The following is an 18,575-nucleotide window of genomic DNA, read 5'->3' on the forward strand; positions in this document are numbered from 1 at the left end:
TTAAGGCAGGTGAAAATTCCCTTTCATCTTTCATTTCCCTGAAATAACTTGTGATATTACAGTAACAAAATTCATATTTGAAAGTTTCAACTTATATTTGGCATTTACAAAGTTATAAATATAATTAACAACAATAATTTGAATGACAAAACAATCTGCATCAGGCTTTGGTGAATTATATGTTCTTCAAAGTCACTAGAGAATATCATAAAAGAGAATTTTAATGGCCTGTTGGTATACATTCAATTAACATTTTATTTTATCATAATACAAAATAATAGGGAAATTACCAAAATCTAACAAAATTCTCTGAAACAGTTGGAGGGTGAAAGTATTTAATGAATTAATAATTACAAGTAATACCAGAGTATTTAGGTTCCCTGCAGCTCTCAAATCAAATTGCTCAATAGACAACTTTGCCTTTCATTCTTGTAGAGTTAACAGAAAAGTACCAGAACCACAATGAAAATGATTCAATCAGCTACAGTTCTCCCTTGTGGAAATGTGGCATCGTGCCTTGCAAAAACAAATCAATATTTTATGATTTAGAGAAATTTCCGATGAGGAAGATTTGTTCTTTTCTGTCTTGCAAGTTATTTGACAATCTCACTAATGCCAGTGGCATGCATGAAAAAAAAACACCCAGTACACACTGTAGAGTAACTAGCTTTAGGAAGAGCATCCAGCTGTAAAAACCATGCGAAGGCTGACACGGAGCTCTGTGCAGCCCTTCAGGTTGCTGGATACTGTTGAAACATCCAACCCATGCCAGCAAGGAAAACTGATTTTAAATGACAACAATGATAATGATGATGATGATATAATGAGTAAGGTTACATCAAACGGTGTATAATAGATTATTGCTTGGACTGGATCAAATACCTAACATCCAACATCAAACAATGGGATACAGAATGCAGGTGAACAAGAGTTGATCATACAAAATGTAGCAGTTGAGATAATGACAGTATAATAAAGCAAAAGATGGACTGGCGGTTGTTAATAACAACAAAGTATTTATAAATGTATTATACAGAATGAGTATTAAAAATATAATTAAACTAGAAAACAGGAAAATTCAAGTCCATAGAATGGCAGAAATCCAGGAAACTTATTATCTAATATCACAGACAGAGAGGAGAATCCTAGCAATCCTCCTCTATATTAGTTCTTCATAGATTGATAAATATTCGGAGAGTTCATACTCTAACATCACAAATAAGAGAGAGAGAAGAATGCAAACAATCTGATGATGAGGTAGATGACACAGTAATTTATATTTGTGTTATTCATATGCATTTACGGACCAATTTACTTCTTGTAAATGTATGCAAGGCACATTATTGCACTTGCTGATCATCAAAATCCTAGAACAGCTGTAAAGGATTGCCCATAAGGTAATATCTTATTTTAGTTTTTGACAGGAAGGTATCCAGCTGTAGAAAATTTGCCTCAATGCATTCTGTCTGATTCATACAAGTATGGAAAAGAGGATGTTAAAATAATGATGATGATGATGATGATGATGATGATGATGATAGTTGAACATAAATACTGAAATAAAAAAGAGTGTTTTATAACTGAGAATGATACTCCCAAGAAGGACCTAAGTTTTCATATAAGGTCTGAGGATGGATTGAAACAACACCAAAAGAAGCTGAGAAGATTGAAATATATAATAAATATACTAAATGAGATAAAAAGTCAGCTAGACTGGTAAGATATTGTGATATAAGAGTTGATTTGGAAATACCACTTGAAAGGTATATTCATAATGATGTTATGATGATGGATTGTACGACTCAAGCATTTTATGAAATGGCATGGGAAGATTGATGTGATAAATAAAACATGTGTTATGGAAAATATTAATTTCAAACGGGAAATCATATTTATGTTCTTATATGAAATAATTTGTTGAGTACTGAAGAGCTTGGGTACTGAAACGGGGACAAAATAACCATTTCTGGTTCATGAATTCATATCTGGACTGGAAATGCTACCCATAATTTAGCACCAAGTCAAGTTATTGTCTCATCTTCTTCATTCTACAAAATCCAGATTTAAATATCAATTCTATTTTGAAATGGAGACATTTTCTGTAGAGGTTGAGTATTAATCTAACTATGAACACCTTTAAACACAATTTATAATACAAATATAAATTCTGAGTTTTCATTTATAATACTGCATCTCATTGTTTGGATGTTCTAATCACAAAAAGGAGGACTCCGCATTGTCCTTACTGCATTTCAGTCTTTCTGGTTAAGTCAAATCTAACATGGAATCAATTAGCCATTTCCAGTCATTGCATGTGGACACCAAAGTATTTCAGTTAATTTTCTGCAATACACATCTGTAATATCAATTGCTTTGTTTTGCTTTTTTAAGATTGGCAGCAGCATTTCAAGTCTCCTTTATCCACCATCACTAATTTATGACACTTCCAATAGACATCAAATTGTCTATCTCCTCCACATACATTATCTAACATGTCAGATTCTCAGTTTTATCCTTAATTCATTAGACACATAAGTGTCATGGTGAGAAATGGTTTGATGTTCCAACCAAAACCTTTTTATTTTATCAATTTCTTCACATTCTTGTGGTATTTATCCTTTTTACATATCTAATAACCAAGCAAATTGTGCCTGTTTATACTGACATTACAAACAAGACAGGTTATAGTTACTCAATGTGTAATGATAGAAACATGTTTATATTGTATTATCAGAGTAATTACTACCATATTCTGCAAGTCATTTCTTTATTACCGATCATGTAATTTCTAAATGTATAAAATTCTTCATGTGATTTCACCATGACCATATTTCATGCATGAAAAAATAGCAAAGTACCAGGACTTAGCTATTGAATTACAGAGATTATGGAAAATATGGGTAAAACGTATCACAATGGTTATAAGTGCATTGGGAACTATCCCTAAAGATCTGCACTGATGGATAGAGGAAATAGGCATAAAACCTAGTTTAGTACAGCTCCAGAATACAGTGTTATTAGGGACAGCTAGGATACTTAGGAAGGTTTTTGGCATCTAAGATTACTTGTAGCCCGATGTTAGGATTTTTTCTTTCCCAAAGTGACCATTATAACAAGAACAATTCTGATGAGTTATGTCTGATGTAAAATTTCTTTTTGAAATATATAATAAATTATATTTAAAATCACCTATCAGTAAACCCCAGAAGTTTGAAACGTGGGAAGAAATTCCTTACTCATTATGATTGAACGAACAGAGCTGTATAAAAGTGCTGACTAAAATAATGATCAACTTAGGTCAAATGTCATGTGTAACCTGTCTTCAAGAAAATATTCCAAGTGGTGTAATTCTATTCATTGCAAACTGACAGCATATTTTTAATAAATACACCTTGCATTCTTTCTACATTGTCTGTCTCCAACCCAAGTCAGCTTTGATAAAGCAACCTTATGATCAAACCAAAAACATTCTAGCTGGGACCATTCCATCTTTTTCCTATATGCAGCCAACCTAGAACTATATTATCCAACGTATTCTTTTTTGAAACTGTGGTGAATGACTTGGTTGTTGTTTCTAGCAAGTTAAGCAACCATTTAGAAGCATTCTTGTTGGCTCATTCAGTTATGTTACAGCAGATAAAATAGTTATTACTCAAAATTAATGCCTTATGAACTTCAAATATGACAATGTTTCTCTGTTAATTAGCCCATCCATAGCACTTCCATGTGATTTAGTTGAAGGGGGAATGGGTGGGGAGATGGGGAGGGGAGGAGAGAGATAGGGACAGGAAGGGCAGCAGGAGAGATGGTGATGAGTGAAATGTGTATTTTTTTTTAACTAAGTTTTTTTCCCTCTGTTGTATAGCCTGTCTGTGATGCTTTCACATGATTAGTTGAAAGGAAAGGCAAAGAGCAAAAGAAAAAGGAGAGAAAAAGAGGGTAAGGCGAAGAGTGAGAGAGAAAGTGCAGTGTATCAAGTCTATAAAATTGTGCATAAAGTATATAAAGTGCATTAAATAATCATTGTATTCCAATTTCCTTCACTTTTCAATGATTAGCAGATGAGTGATTATCTTTTGATACAGACACAACACAGGCTACACTTTCAGGTTTTTGGATAAAGTTTTCAGAAATAACCCAATAACTTTACTATTAATTCCATGAAATATTCACGGGTCTTGCTAGTAGTTATAAATGAATCAAAAATTAAAGGAAGGTGAAATTTATCAAACCCCAAAGTATGTGCAAGTTAGAGCTTTCATGTTTCCCCACTTCAACAGATTCTCATCATTGTTTAATATTTGTTTAACTATGCTAGGCTATACCAGATAGTAATTATTTTGTGCCTATAATTAGGATGGTGGATTGGCAGAATCATTAAAGCAATAGAAAACATGCTTTGTAACGTTTGTTCCAGCTCAAATTCTTCCAAGATCAACTTTGCCCATGTACTGGGGATCAATGTAATGGGCTAAACCCTTTCCCCCAAATTACTAGCCTTGTAACCAAATTAGAGACAATTATTTTATGTTTGTACCAAATCTTAACACTTTTTATGCACTGTTTCTTTTTATTTCTCAAACCAAGAAGAATCCAATAGTGGGTACATTCTGAAAGTACTTCACATGAGCAGACCATGATTCCTCCTACATCAACATGGTGCTCCCTTGGAACCATAATTACTGACCTGGCTTTCAAGTCCATCTTTCAATCCAAAATAGCTAACCTTGAACAACTTAAAAAAAAATCTTGAGGTAATCAAGCCCCACCAAAGTTTTTTAATACTTAGGAATTACTTGTCAATTCCCAGTCTATTGTATTTTCTGTTATCCCTCCAATACTTTGACAACCTAATCTTCAGGAAAGTTGAATGCTTGGTCAACGTCAAACTCTCCCCAGAGTTCCACGACCAGGCTGCTTGGCCCAAAAGGTTTGGGGGTCTAGGTCTACACAAGTGCTCATCTCTATCTCTTCCCTATTTTCTTTCCTCCATCCATGCTTGCTCCCCTTTGGTAGGCAACATCCTTTCCTCTCTAACATGGACTAATTCCAACAGGGAGATGAATGAAGCTCTATTACAGTGGTGAGAGCTGGGTTTGTCAGTTCCTGTTACAGTTGAGAATAGACGGAAGCAGAGAGTATGGGACAATCTGTGTTAAGGTGCCACTTTCAACCCTCTCCTTGATCAATCTGATCAATTTTCAAGGTGTCACCTACTTTCAGTTAGTGCAAAATTCTCAGGGGATTGGATTGATGCCCTACCTGTGGCCAACATTGGAGGTCTACTCAGTCTAGATGAACTCCACATCTCCATTGCACTCAGAGTGGGAACTGACATCTGTAGGAGACTGAGACGTCGCTCTGGTAGGCCCCTCAATGCACAGGTCTTCACAATCTGTTTTGCTGCTTAAATGCTGGTCACTTCACTCGTCACACAGAGCTAAATCTAGTCATTAAGTGGGCCCTGGCTTGGATTAATATCCCCTTAATTCTGGAGCTTACGAGATTATCTAGAAACATTCTATCCCTTGGTTAGAGGTAGGTGCCTCATTTGGGATGCCACAGTCTGCGACTCTGTTGCTCCCTCCCACATCCTTGATACTGTAGTAAATGGGAGGATCACTGCTTCTGTAGCCGAACAGAAGAAAACCCTGAGGTATTGGGACCTGACAGTGAACTATCTCTTCCAACTTGTGGCGTTTGAGATGTTCGGAGGGACTGAGCAACTAACTGCGAATTTCTTGTCATCGTTGGCAGCTCGCCTCATCTAGGTGTCAGATGATGCCTATGTTGCCGCTTGACTTTTCCAACGCATTAGCCTCGCCATCGCCCGTGATAATGTTGCGAGCGTACTTGCTTGCTTCAGTAGGTTCTGTTGAACCTTGTGGTGTGCGCTACCAGTTAAAGTGCTTGGTGCTGCATTGTTTTCTCTCTCTCTCTCTTTCTTCCCCACTAATGATTTCAATGCAGTTTTAGCAGAAAGATTTGGAAAAATTAGAAAAAAGTTCTCCGGTAATTTCCTTTCATGTAAATAAATATTTCTGTTAACTTTAAAAAAATAAAACTTGAAAAAACTATATTAACTGACATGTTTTAATAAATGGCTTCTACAATGAATTAAACTAATAGAGAGACTGGAATAGTAAAATAGCTGATATAAAGAGATTCATTTTGATTCAAAGAATTTTTAAAAATTAAAAAGTTATAGAAATTTCCTTTATGTTTTATTTATTTATTTACCAAGAATTACGTGACAGAACAGGTGGTTCAGCACCACTAGGTTGGTAATAGTAAGTAATTAGTTTTCCGTTGAAACATTAGTTTTGAACATGCATATTTGTGGATAGTGCAACACTTGTTATCAAAATACAGGTTACACAAGTCTGCGTTAGTAATTTGTTATCTTGCCAGATTCCTATTCATACCTGTAGATCTTTTTCATACAAAAACTTATTGAATAAAATGTTTATAAATAACGATAAATGTGAATCAGTCTGAAAAAACCTGAAACACATGCAGTAGCTGTAATTTTGTATAACGGTTTCGAACGACGCAGTATTATTAACCGAATTTGTACTTACAGTAGTGATCGATCGAAAACCATTTCACCTTAACTAGAAATTATAGATATGCGGCATTGCTTTGTTTCGCAACAGAGAAAACAGAGCTAATTAGTAACATTAGTAAAGCAATTACAATAAGAAATAATACAGATGTCTTTAAACAGCTAATCTTAACAATTCACGTGACTTACAATATTTCTAATGTTGGAGAGAGAAGACAAAAGGAATTGCTGGGTGGGGGATTAGGAAGAGAACGTAACCGAAAGCTGGTGGCAGGAGACCAGCAGCATCCATAACCAACGGAGAAAAGGTGCTTGTACCCTATATTAATGATAACAACGTACATTTCCGGCTGCTTTGATGTTTTTCCTCTGTTTACATTAAGGTCAAAATTTCGATGGTCGGCTTACAATCGAAGGAAATATAATTGTTTTTAAGAACGTTTATTTTCCAAGCAGCAAATAAATCAATATTCAGGTTTTAGCAACTTCATTTCATTCATCAATTACCTCGAATGAAAATACTCGATTGAACTGTTCAGTTTTCATAGATGCTACAATTGTTTACTGCTATGTTTACTTGAAGGTAAGAACAAACGATTTACTTTTTTCTTTAGAGACAAGTCATTGTAACTTGTTTCATTCATTCACTGTATATTTGCATTCGGGATCTGTTCGACTGACAGTGGCAGTAATGATAATAATAATGTTTATTTTAATCACCAAGGAAATTTCTAGGTGGATTTGCGAGAGATGTTAAGTTGTATCTAAGGGTGAAATGTGTATGTTGGCACCTTAAATGATATTGCCAAGAAAAAAGGGTGCTAAGTTGACACCTTTAAAGTGACAATTGTTGAATGACATGATTTTTCAATTAACAGCGATTGTCTTATGTCGAGGTAAACAATATCGCACTTAGCATGTTCTACTGAATCATGTATATACACTTGACTGAGTGAATTCTATCATCTTATTCGGATCTTTCTCTTCTGTAACTTTTAGTTTGCACCAAATATTTTAAGAACTCCCCTGACATCCACCATCATTTATTTAATTGACTGTCTCAATATTCAGTTATTTACGTAATTCCGTTTTACGCTATCGTCGCAGCGGAAACTACTTATCAAATTACTCAGTACAGAGCTTCTTCATCAATGATTTAGCGAGTTAACCCCTAGCCGCAAATCTATAATGTGAGACCCTTTAACATCTGCGGTACATTTTGAACAGGTTACCTTTAATATTTGATTTGTGTATATCTGTACACACCCTTTAGTTCTGTGTAACGAAGCTCATAAAGTCGTTGTGACACTAAACAGACTTAACGGGGCAGGGTTTATTGGAGTTTTAAATATTATTCAGTAACAGTAACAATCCCCCACCTTTTTTTTTTGCTGTTATCTGTTTTTCAGGAATATTTTTAAACGTTCTTTACGATGTAAAGTAATTACTGTTTGAAAACATTAAAAAAATTCTTTCCGTGTCCAGTTGAAACATGCATGGATTTTGTTTGGGTCGATGGTGTGATTTTCACTTGTTGTGGTCAGACGAAGATGCTGGTGCAGTTTAGTATTTCATCATTGCATCATTTAACTTCAATCAATACGCTTGTAATTAGTGGTGAGATGATTAGGAACAAGTTCTTCGTTATTTATATTTTTGACTGATTTGACGAAGATTTTTTTCAGATCTCTTAGAAGCTAAAAACAAATTATTATTTATCGTATTATGTTAAATAAACACCTTCAGTACACAATTTTGGCATTTTTAATAGTAAAAATAATAAAAAAAAAACAACAATTTATTTAAAATTCTCTTCTTTTGACACTTTGGAGTAATATCTTCTGAAGTAAAAGGCTCAAGTTGCCAGCAATAATGTTTTGAACTTATTCCTTTAGTTTTTGCTTTATTCTTAGGCTTGCTTTTTAACCTTGACTTGTTGATCATAACAAGGTTGAATCTGTTACTTCTGGTCATTTAGATGTTTGTGAAGAAAAAAAAAAAACACTATTAGAATTGTTGAAAGAGCAATCCTTCATTCTGAAGGGGTCGCCTATACTAAGGTATTACTCTAATAATAACGATAACTGCTAATAATGGGTAAATTACTTAAGTTAGCATTTTTACCTAATGTAGTTTGTTTAGAAAAGATTTGACAGTGGTTAAAATATATATTTTACAAAGACTGAAAAACTGAGATAACCTATCTTGAAATAACATTTACATAAAATGTAAAAAGTAAAATATAAGTATGTCTCTATTCTTGTTGAGAATCCCAGATGACTGTATTTCTGAGGAGAAAGAATTGGAATTAATGGTTAATGACAGACACGGAGAGCAGGGAATGGTACGGGTACTGAAAGGAGGAGATACTGGAAGCGATACACTGCTCACAAGTTCCGAGAAGCAGAGGCTCTTGTAGAAGGTACAGTGAGAAATCATTGTGTGTGTGTGTAACAACATCACCATCCCAGATGTGATGCAGTATTTCATCGTGGGCCTCACTTGAGCTTTGTAGAGATTCGGCAACTGTAGGGAACTTAATTTTGGGGACTCAGTTTTGTTCTTATATGATTACGAAATTGCCAGGAGATATTTTCCGGGATTACGAAGGCTAGCATTTGTAGTAATTTTGAGGGCTTTAGTTACTAGTTGTCCAAGACTATTTAAGATGGGTTAGTGATTAAAAAAAAAAAAATGAACAGTGTGTGTGTGTGTGTGTGTGTGTGTGTGTGTGTGTGTGTGTGTGTGCGTTGAACAAGACAAAATTGCCATGTCCACATTGTAGATTGTTTTTTGGATCATGGTTCATGGAGTGCTAGTTTGACAAGTGTTGTGTAGACAATCCCTGTGGTCATAAGATTAAAGAAGAGTAGACATAAGTGAAACTTATGGTATGCAAAGGTTTCATAGAGTGTGGATCAGAGATATCTCCATCATTACACAATCTGCAATGTTGTAATCTGACAGGAAGCTTCCTTCTCCTCTTTTGATGAGAGTTGTTTGGTACTCATGGATATGGACAAAGATGGCAGAAATTTTCAAGAGTAAGGCAACATAGATGACATAGGGGAGGCACTAAGAAGGGAATTAATAATGACTTTTTTTATATTTATTATCAGTGAGATAGTGCAAGATAGAGTGATAGTTGGCAGGATCAGCTGTTGCTACCCTACACTATGACATGTTTCCCAAGATAAGGGAGAGAAATATTGAAGAGTTTGACAAGAGTGAGAACTAGCTCTGGGATGCAATATTTGAAGACAATACTGTTAGCCTTGTTGGTTTTAAGTGACCAGAAGTGTTTTTGTATTTGGCACATATGTGTATGTTGTGAGATTGATGGAATTCAAAAGCAAAGATTTGGTAGAATTTTGTTGAGTGTGTGCTGTGAAGCTAGAGGCAAAGTGGGCTACAAATATAGAAGCTTCTTCTACAGAGGTGCTGCATATTGACTTATTCTGATTGAAAAGAGGCTTGTTGGAGCAGGATCTCCAAGTGAAATTTGTTCTACCAGAACAGGTTTACTTAAGGCACTGGAAGAACAATCCTCAAAATTTAGTGGAGCTATGGGATTTCTTTTTTCTCAAGTTCGGCTTAGCAGATAGTCATTGGCCCTTCTTTGACTGTACTGGACCCTCAGTCTAATGTCCAATTGAACTCCCCTCTAAAAAGCCCTGAGAGAAGGATTCTGCAAAGGTGGCAATAATTCTTTGGAAAGGTACCAGAAGGACAGGCTGTAATTTGGGAAGCAGAAAAGCTTTCCAAATTTGTGAGATGCACAGAAGTATTTTACGCTTTTCAGATGATTGTCTTTCAGGAGTTGTAGCATTGGGTTAAAGCTTCTTGTTTGGTAGCAACGGGTGAGTTTATAATAGTGGTGTAGTTTCTGCACCTGTACTACCCCAGTGCAGTTGCTTGTGAGTAACACTAGGTAACTTTGATTATTGTCTGTATGTGAACTACTTTAGTTTATAGGTTTTAGTTGTGTGAAATATGTGAAATAACACGCCTACAGTTGTTTTTACCCTATGAGATTTCAGATGGTTCAGGGGTGAAGCACATTTGCTATTAGAGGAGAATTAGTGTAAAACTAGCATGGCTCTGTCCAGTTACAAACTGTTCAGTTACAAACTGGCTTGATGTGCCTTAGTGGGTGGGTGACCATCATTACACAGTGGCTAGGATAATTCAGTAAGTGCAGAATCAGTGGTTTTTCGGTAGGGCTGGGTTTGGAAATGATAAACACATTAAAAGTGTTTGACAAGCTTAAAAATATATTTGTATATATTTGTAAAGTTTACTTTTAAGTCATGTATTTCTTTTCTCAGAAACAGGACATTTTTATTTATGTAGGGGTCAATGTTGGCTGTGAATCAGTCCCTACTCATTTCATTATGTTATATTTATTTCATCAATCATAGAAGGATCAGAAACAAATTTAACCATGGGGTTATTTCAACTAAAAACTATGAACCACAAAAAATTCTACGTCTTTCTTTGTTTCAGCTTTCTTCAATTATCAAAATGAGAATTGCAGAATTTTGAATTCATTACATTTGTGAACATATTATTTAGACATTAAAATATATATTATAAAATATTTTGCTTTGTTATATTAAACATATAGTTATTAAAAGTATAGTTATTTACCATTAGATGTCTTGATAAGTATAACATCTGTTTTATTGTAATTCCTTGTAAGAACAAATGTTCCTAAGAGTCCAGTGGATTTCATAATGGCTGTTCTAGTTTGTTGGTATTAATTTGTTAAGAAATAGACATTCTACTAGACAGAATACCCATTTATCATAGATAATATTCCTAGATGATCTAAGACATATTTCTGTCAGGTGAACTGACTTACGAATAAGTGAATGCTATTTTACATCATGTCAAAATACCCACATTCAGTTTGTATCCAAGTCATTTGAACTGATTGTCCAATACCATCACCATAATGGTGATGGTGACTCAAATACCTTTACACTAGCAGTAGTAGTTAGGAAACATCATCACATTCTCATAGCTATGGTGTAAACCACTCTAACAATTGATGGCAACTTCCTTATTATAACTGAAAAATAAGAGTGAAGATGGAGCTGAGATAACAAGTATTAATGGAGTGGTTGGGAACAGTAGTCAATATGTTCATCTTGTTAGTCCCTTCCTCTGTGATATTACTTGCACTACACTTAGTATATTATTCCTGCAACTTAAACAGACTTTACTAATATTTACCTGAAACATTAGACTACTCTTCTCCCTTACAACATTTATCTTATTACTGTTTGAACATGTTGTATTTGTCAAAATAGAACTTCACTAGTTTCCTTGGATCCATTTTATGTACTATTTAGTCAGGAACTAAAGCAGTATCCATGACCCTTTCCAGGGCCTCTGAGATTGATTATAAATAAGGAGGATATTATCCTTAATCTCAGGTAAAATTGTACTCAGAAATTAAAAAAAATTCAGAATAAATACTACAAAGCATGTCACCCAATGTTCTAATACTCTGCCAATTCATCACCTTCATATTTAAGTTATTCCCAAAATGTATGCCAAGAGGATATTAGGATTACATGATAGTCCATTTGAAAAGTATTATTATATTCCATAATGTTGTATAAACCACTCCTGAGAAATTGTGTAAGCTAGGAGTCACTGGTGATGTGATATGAAGTCAAAGAGAGTGCAACAAAAACATTTTGCATAAACACTTGTCGACACACCTACAGGCAGAAGTCCTCAGTAAGTCATTGAAAGAAACAGCAATCACATTTCCAGGTGTTAAGTGAATGATTAGTGTACTGTTGTTATTTAGTCATGGTTTTGCCCTGATAGGGTAAACCTATGATTAAATATATTCTATTTATGATTTTCCATCTTTTCTTATATCGGGCACTATGTTGTCTTGTATGTCCTTTTTTTTAGGTAGGGCTGGGTTTGGAAATGATAAACACATTAAAAGTGTTTGACAAGCTTAAAAATATATTTGTATATATTTGTAAAGTTTACTTTTAAGTCATGTATTTCTTTTCTCAGAAACAGGACATTTTTATTTATGTAAGGGTCAATGTTGGTTTTGAATCAGTCCCTACTCATTTCATTATGTTATATTTATTTCATCAATCATAGAAGGATCAGAAACAAATTTAACCATGGGGTTATTTCAACTAAAAACTATGAACCACAAAAAATTCTACGTCTTTCTTTGTTTCAGCTTTCTTCAATTATCAAAATGAGAATTGCAGAATTTTGAATTCATTACATTTGTGAACATATTATTTAGACATTAAAATATATATTATAAAATATCTTGCTTTGTTATATTAAACATTTAGTTATTAAAAGTATAGTTATTTCTATGGCTGCTATTTCTATGGCTGCTATTTCTATAAGATGATGAAATCATGTAGAGGAGCCCTTGTTAGCCTTAGCAAATAGGTAAGGACCCTTACACAACTAATTCAGTAGAAGTTTTAATCTCAGCTGGGGAAATGACCAGGTTGGTAGTGCAACAAGCAAAATGCTTTACAGTATTTATTTATATCCCTTTAGATTCTGGGTTCAAACCTCAGAAAAGTGAACTTTATCTTTCATCCTTCTGCTGATGATAAAATAAAGTATCAGCAAAACACTGGAACTAATATAATCAACTATACATAATCCCAAAATTTGTGGTTTTGTTCTTATGTTAGAAAGTATTTAATTTAACAATGAAGTTGGTAGAATGTCAGCCATTACATTCTACAGAGGGTTAGTGAAGTGTATGACAATAAGTATGTGAGGAATTCTAGATGTTGACAAAGAAAGTTTGTGTAATCTTATCTAGAAAATGTTATGTTTGGGAATTAAGGAACAATTTCCAAAAATCTTTGACCTGGTGATGCTACACAATAGAGTAGGAGTATGGCAGTATGTGTTCAAAATAATTCTACAGGTACAGAAGTTCCAGCATTAGAACCTGTTTTGAGATGAGCTGAAGGCCATGAAACAGTCTTACAATGCACTCCTTCTGTGTTCATGAGTGGAATAGATCTGGCTTTCAGCCAAGTTTTTGTTATAGAAATCAATTTACCACCTTCTTTTGGCAATGATGGGTGAATAGTCTTCCTGTACTCAGTAGCTTAGGCACAGGAATTTAACTGGATGCAGTTAAAAGCTTTGAAGACAGGATTTTTCCTTTCATGCCAAGCTCTCACCAGCTTCTTTAAGTACCAGTTGATGAGGAAGGCAATGGTAAGGTGAGAGATGCTTCTTCTCAGTATATTTTATGAAAAGTGGTTGAGAGTGAATGTAGTAACTGTAGCTTGGTATCAAAAAGTAGATAGTATTTGCCTTTGATCTGTTAAGGAAACAATTAAATGGCTACCCCTCTCACCACATTGTATAAATTCTCTAATGTAGCAATATTGTTGTTCTGTACTATATTTGTTTCTTGTATCATTATTGTTATTGTTATCTATTTATTGTCTCATTAATTTTTATTGTTAAGACAACATACCTTGCAATATTTTTCTCAGTACTTTATATCTTAGGTTCAAATCCTGCTGAGGTCAACTTTGCCTTTCATCCTTTCAGGTCAATAAAATTAAGTACCAGTCAAGTGCTAGGGTAGAAAGTATCAACTAACCCTTCCCCTTAAAACTGCTAAATCACAAACCATTATCAAGGAGAGGATGGCTAAATCAACAGAGTACCTGATAAAAATGCTTTGCAAATTTAAATTACAGTTCAAATCTCAATTATATTGACTTGGCCTTTTATCCTTCCAGTGACAATAATATAACTGTTGATCATGTAGTAATGGATCTTCATTGGTTTCAATGATGAATATTTAACTGTATGATCAACGGAGCTGTTTGTTTATTGAGTTAGGCTGTAAATGACTGAACACAGGCAACTGTATCTTCAACATAATTCTCATGGCACAATGTATGACAAAGCTTGATCTTTAAATTACCAACATAATCTGATGAGCTTCCACACAGTTTCTTTCTATTTGTTTGGGTTGACTCAAGGCCATGCTGAGAGACACCTACCCAAGAATGCCATGCTGTAGGATTGAACCTTGGACCTTGTGATTGTGAAGCGAACTTCTTAACCATGCTGTGTCCAAGTCGTGCAGTGCCCCCTCACCAGTTACTGGCTTTATGCCAAGGCAAGAAAACATTGTTGTTATGGTGAAATGATCATAATGACGAGGAGGAGAAGGAGAAACAGGCAGAAAAGGGGAAAATGGAGAATAGAATTAAAAGAAAAAGAATAGAAAGCAAATGGAATAATTGTTTTCCTGACTAACAATCTTTCATTGTCAACTAAATAAGTTATGTTTCGTTCCTAAATATACTCATTCTATTCTTAGCTTAGAGTGTCAGTTATTTGGTCGTTTTTTACCTTATATTTTATTCCTGGCAGCAAACACTTACATCAAAGTCAGTGTTTTGGCAACAAGTCCTTACTTGCAAACCATCCTTTATAAACTACACACTCTACTTGACCTCTCCCACCCTAATCATCATCATCCTCATCATCATCATCTTTGTGAGCATTGTGAGGCTTATAAATTGACAAACAGAGCAATCTATAGTGCTTAGTTTCTTTCACTATATACTGAGTTATAAGGTGGTTAGCTGGCAGAATCATTATCATACCGAGGTTAATTTTGCCTTTCATCCTGTCGGAGTTGATAAAATAAGTACCAGCTGAACATGGGGTCAATGTAACTGACTTACACCCTCCCCTGAAATTGCTGACCTTGTACCAAAATTTGAAACCAATATATACTGAGTTTAAATTACATTAGTGTCAATTTTGATTTTTGCCCACCTGATGTCAATGAAATATGCACCAGTTATATAATGAGGTAAATTCAATAATCTATGACAATTCATCAAAGAAATCAATTTTATTGTAACTGGAGATGATTGAGACAACAGATCACCAGACTAGATTTAGTTTTGTTTACATGAAACTTGTTTTTGATTATTTTATCTTTCTGAGAGTCCAGTAAAATAGATACTAGTAATATTCTAGGGTATTTCAAACAACTGTCACTGCAACTTGTTGCAACATTACTATTGGACCAGAATTACTTACTTAAGCCCTTTGTTCACTTTGGGGTATAGATCATTGACAACTTTTCTCCACTGTCCTGGACTCTGGATTGTCTTTTCCCTGAAGGAAGGCCTTCCTCTCCCCAGTTTTGTTGGTTTTGAATTGTTATTGATGTTTCTGTTACTGTTTTTTTCTCTAGGTAGGACTGTCAGCTCTACACAAACCCATTTTTACCTCTGGTAATCCATATTAACCTGGCATCTATCCATTGATCTGTCCAGTATGGGAGGCCCACACCTGAAGCTTACACTCTTCTGGCACAGCTCTCAGGGTCCTTTCGGCATACAAACCACAACAAAGACTGGACCTTGTCTTAAATCAGTCTTTTCTCTTAACATTTTGAGCTCAAATCCTGCCAAAGTCAATTTTGCCATTCACCGGAGGATCAATAAAATAAAGTACCATTCAAGTTATGAGGTCAATGTAATTGACTAAACCCACTCCTCAAAATTGCTGGCCTTGTTTCTAAATTAGAAGCAGTTATTATTATTACTAAAGCGGCAGTGTTTCATTTCTCTGGTGTTGATAAAAAATATACCAATCAAGAACTGGGGCTGATATTAAGGCGATAAGCTGACAGAAATGTTAGCATGCTGGGCAAAATGCTTAGCTGTATTTTGTCTGTCTTTGTGTTCTGAGTTCAAATTCTGCCATGGTTGACTTTGCCTTTCATCCTTCAGAAGGTCAATAAACAGGTACCAGTTGGGGTTAGTATAACAGATTTGCCCCCTCCCCAGAAATTGCTGGTCTTGTGCCAAATTTTGAAACCAATATTATTGTCTAACCTCCTACCTCAAGTTTCATTTCATGCCTTATGCCTATATCAAGAACAGTTATAATTATTCTATATTCAGTAATAATTTCATGTATGCTTACATACTGATGATGTAATCCATGCATTGAAGCATAAGCAAATGAAAATATGAACAAGCAACAAATAAGTAATCATTACATCCACACCCACTCACATAAAAATACACAAAAAATCACATATGCAGATATATAAATGGTGAATAAAAAATCTCATGATGAATAAGTGTAGAAAATTATAGACTATTTTAAGTAGTATTTTGTTGTGTGTCTTTGTTAGAGTAACAAGAAGTAGATTCTTTACAAATTTTTGTTCTTAAAAACAACATTTACAATGTTTGTAGCCTATATTTTTTAAATATATATATATATATATATATATATATATTCCTTTTTGACCTTTGATTATCTGATGAGATGAGCATAGATCAAATATAATGTGAAGTAATATTACATAATCATTTATATTCATGATGCATCTGAAATATTTATTTTTGAAACGATCATAATGAAAGAATATATGTAATTTCAGTACCTATATGTGTGCACGTGTGTGTGCGTATGATGTACGCATGCATACATGCATACATACATACATACATACATACATACAATCATTCTTGCCTTCATACATACATACATATAGTAAGTCTATATATGTATGCATGTATTCTAGTTGAATAAGCTATTAAGGTCAAAACATGAGCTCCCACTCAAATCAATATTATTAATAATTTTCATTCCACTTCATGTATAAGATCCCACTGTAAGTAGTTTTTTTGTTGTATATCAACAGGTTAATGAACAATTCCTAATAATAATGATAATATATATATATAGGCGCAGGAGTGGCTGTGTGGTAAGTAGTTTGCTTACCAACCACATGGTTCCGGGTTCAGTCCCACTGCGTAGCACCTTTGGGCAAGTGTCTTCTACTATAGCCTCAGGCCAACCAAAGCCTTGTGAGTGGATTTGGTAGATGGAAACTAAAAGACGCCCGCCGTATATATGTATATGTATGTGTGTCTGTGTTTGTCCCCCCCACCATCGCTTGACAACCGATGGCGGTGTGTTTACATCCCTGTAACTTAGCGGTTCGGCAAAAAGAGACCAATAGAATAAGTACTAGGCTTACAAAGAATAAGTCCTGGGTCGATTTGCTCGACTAAAGGCGGTGCTCCAGCATGGCCACAGTCAAATGACTGAAACAAGTAAAAGAGTATATATATACACATACACACACACACAGGGTGGGTGAAAAGGCATTAAAAATTGGTAATAAAATCCATATTCCTGCTACAAATTTATTGAAACAAATGATACATGTTCTTTATTGTATGGGAAAATGAAAGTAAATCTTCATATTTCAACATAAGCACCAGGGATGGAATGAATAACCTTCTGAAGGACGTCGTCTGGGATATCATCGAGAACCTCCTGAATCCATGTCTCCAAGTCCTCCAGTGCTTGAGGTTTTGTCTTGTACACATCCTCTTTAATGTAACCCCACAGGTAAAAATCACATGTAGTGAGATCTGGACTTCTGCAGTCACAGTCTTCAGGCTTTTGCACCTGCATGTAATGGGGTTTCCACAGAAGAAAATTCAATTCTTTATGCAACACTGTATGTATTGTGTATCTTGTTAGTCCACATTCACAAACTACTTGACATGCTGATTTTTACAGGCTGCAATTAAACATTTCCTGCACTGTTGCCACAGTCTCCGCTGATCGGGATGTGGTTGGACGGCCACTTCTTGCATCATTCACAGAGCCCATGGTCATCAGCTTTGCATGACAACTGTTTATTGTCTCTGGACATAGTGTTGCATGCTTACCTTTCCATGCACGCCACTATCTCTGAACCAAAACAATGGAATTCCACACTTCATAGCATGCTGCTATCTTAGCTCACTCCTGAACAATCAAGTGACCAGACATCTGGAAAATAAGAAATAAGACAATAAGAAATCTCCATTAGTGTTGTCTGTTTAAAAAAATGTTTTTGTCATGACTTCAGTGATACTAAAAATTCTATAAGTAATTTCTAATGCTTAGTTACTTTCCATCCACCCTGTAT

At 34.9% G+C, this 18,575-nt stretch overlaps 1 protein-coding gene across 1 annotated transcript in view; it reads left to right on the forward strand.

The window, feature by feature from the left end:
* The first annotated feature begins 6,334 nt into the window (after positions 1-6,334).
* LOC106883739 (protein unc-93 homolog A) overlaps positions 6,335-18,575 on the forward strand; it is a 54,705-nt gene continuing 42,464 nt past the window's right edge. The window contains exon 1 of the mRNA XM_014934854.2: positions 6,335-7,148. The gene's annotated coding sequence lies outside the window, so the exon portion shown is untranslated. The remainder of the gene's footprint in view (positions 7,149-18,575) is intronic.

The sequence above is a fragment of the Octopus bimaculoides genome, chromosome 1 (assembly GCF_001194135.2).
Source record: "Octopus bimaculoides isolate UCB-OBI-ISO-001 chromosome 1, ASM119413v2, whole genome shotgun sequence".
In the NCBI taxonomy this organism is placed as follows: Eukaryota; Metazoa; Mollusca; class Cephalopoda; order Octopoda; family Octopodidae; genus Octopus; species Octopus bimaculoides.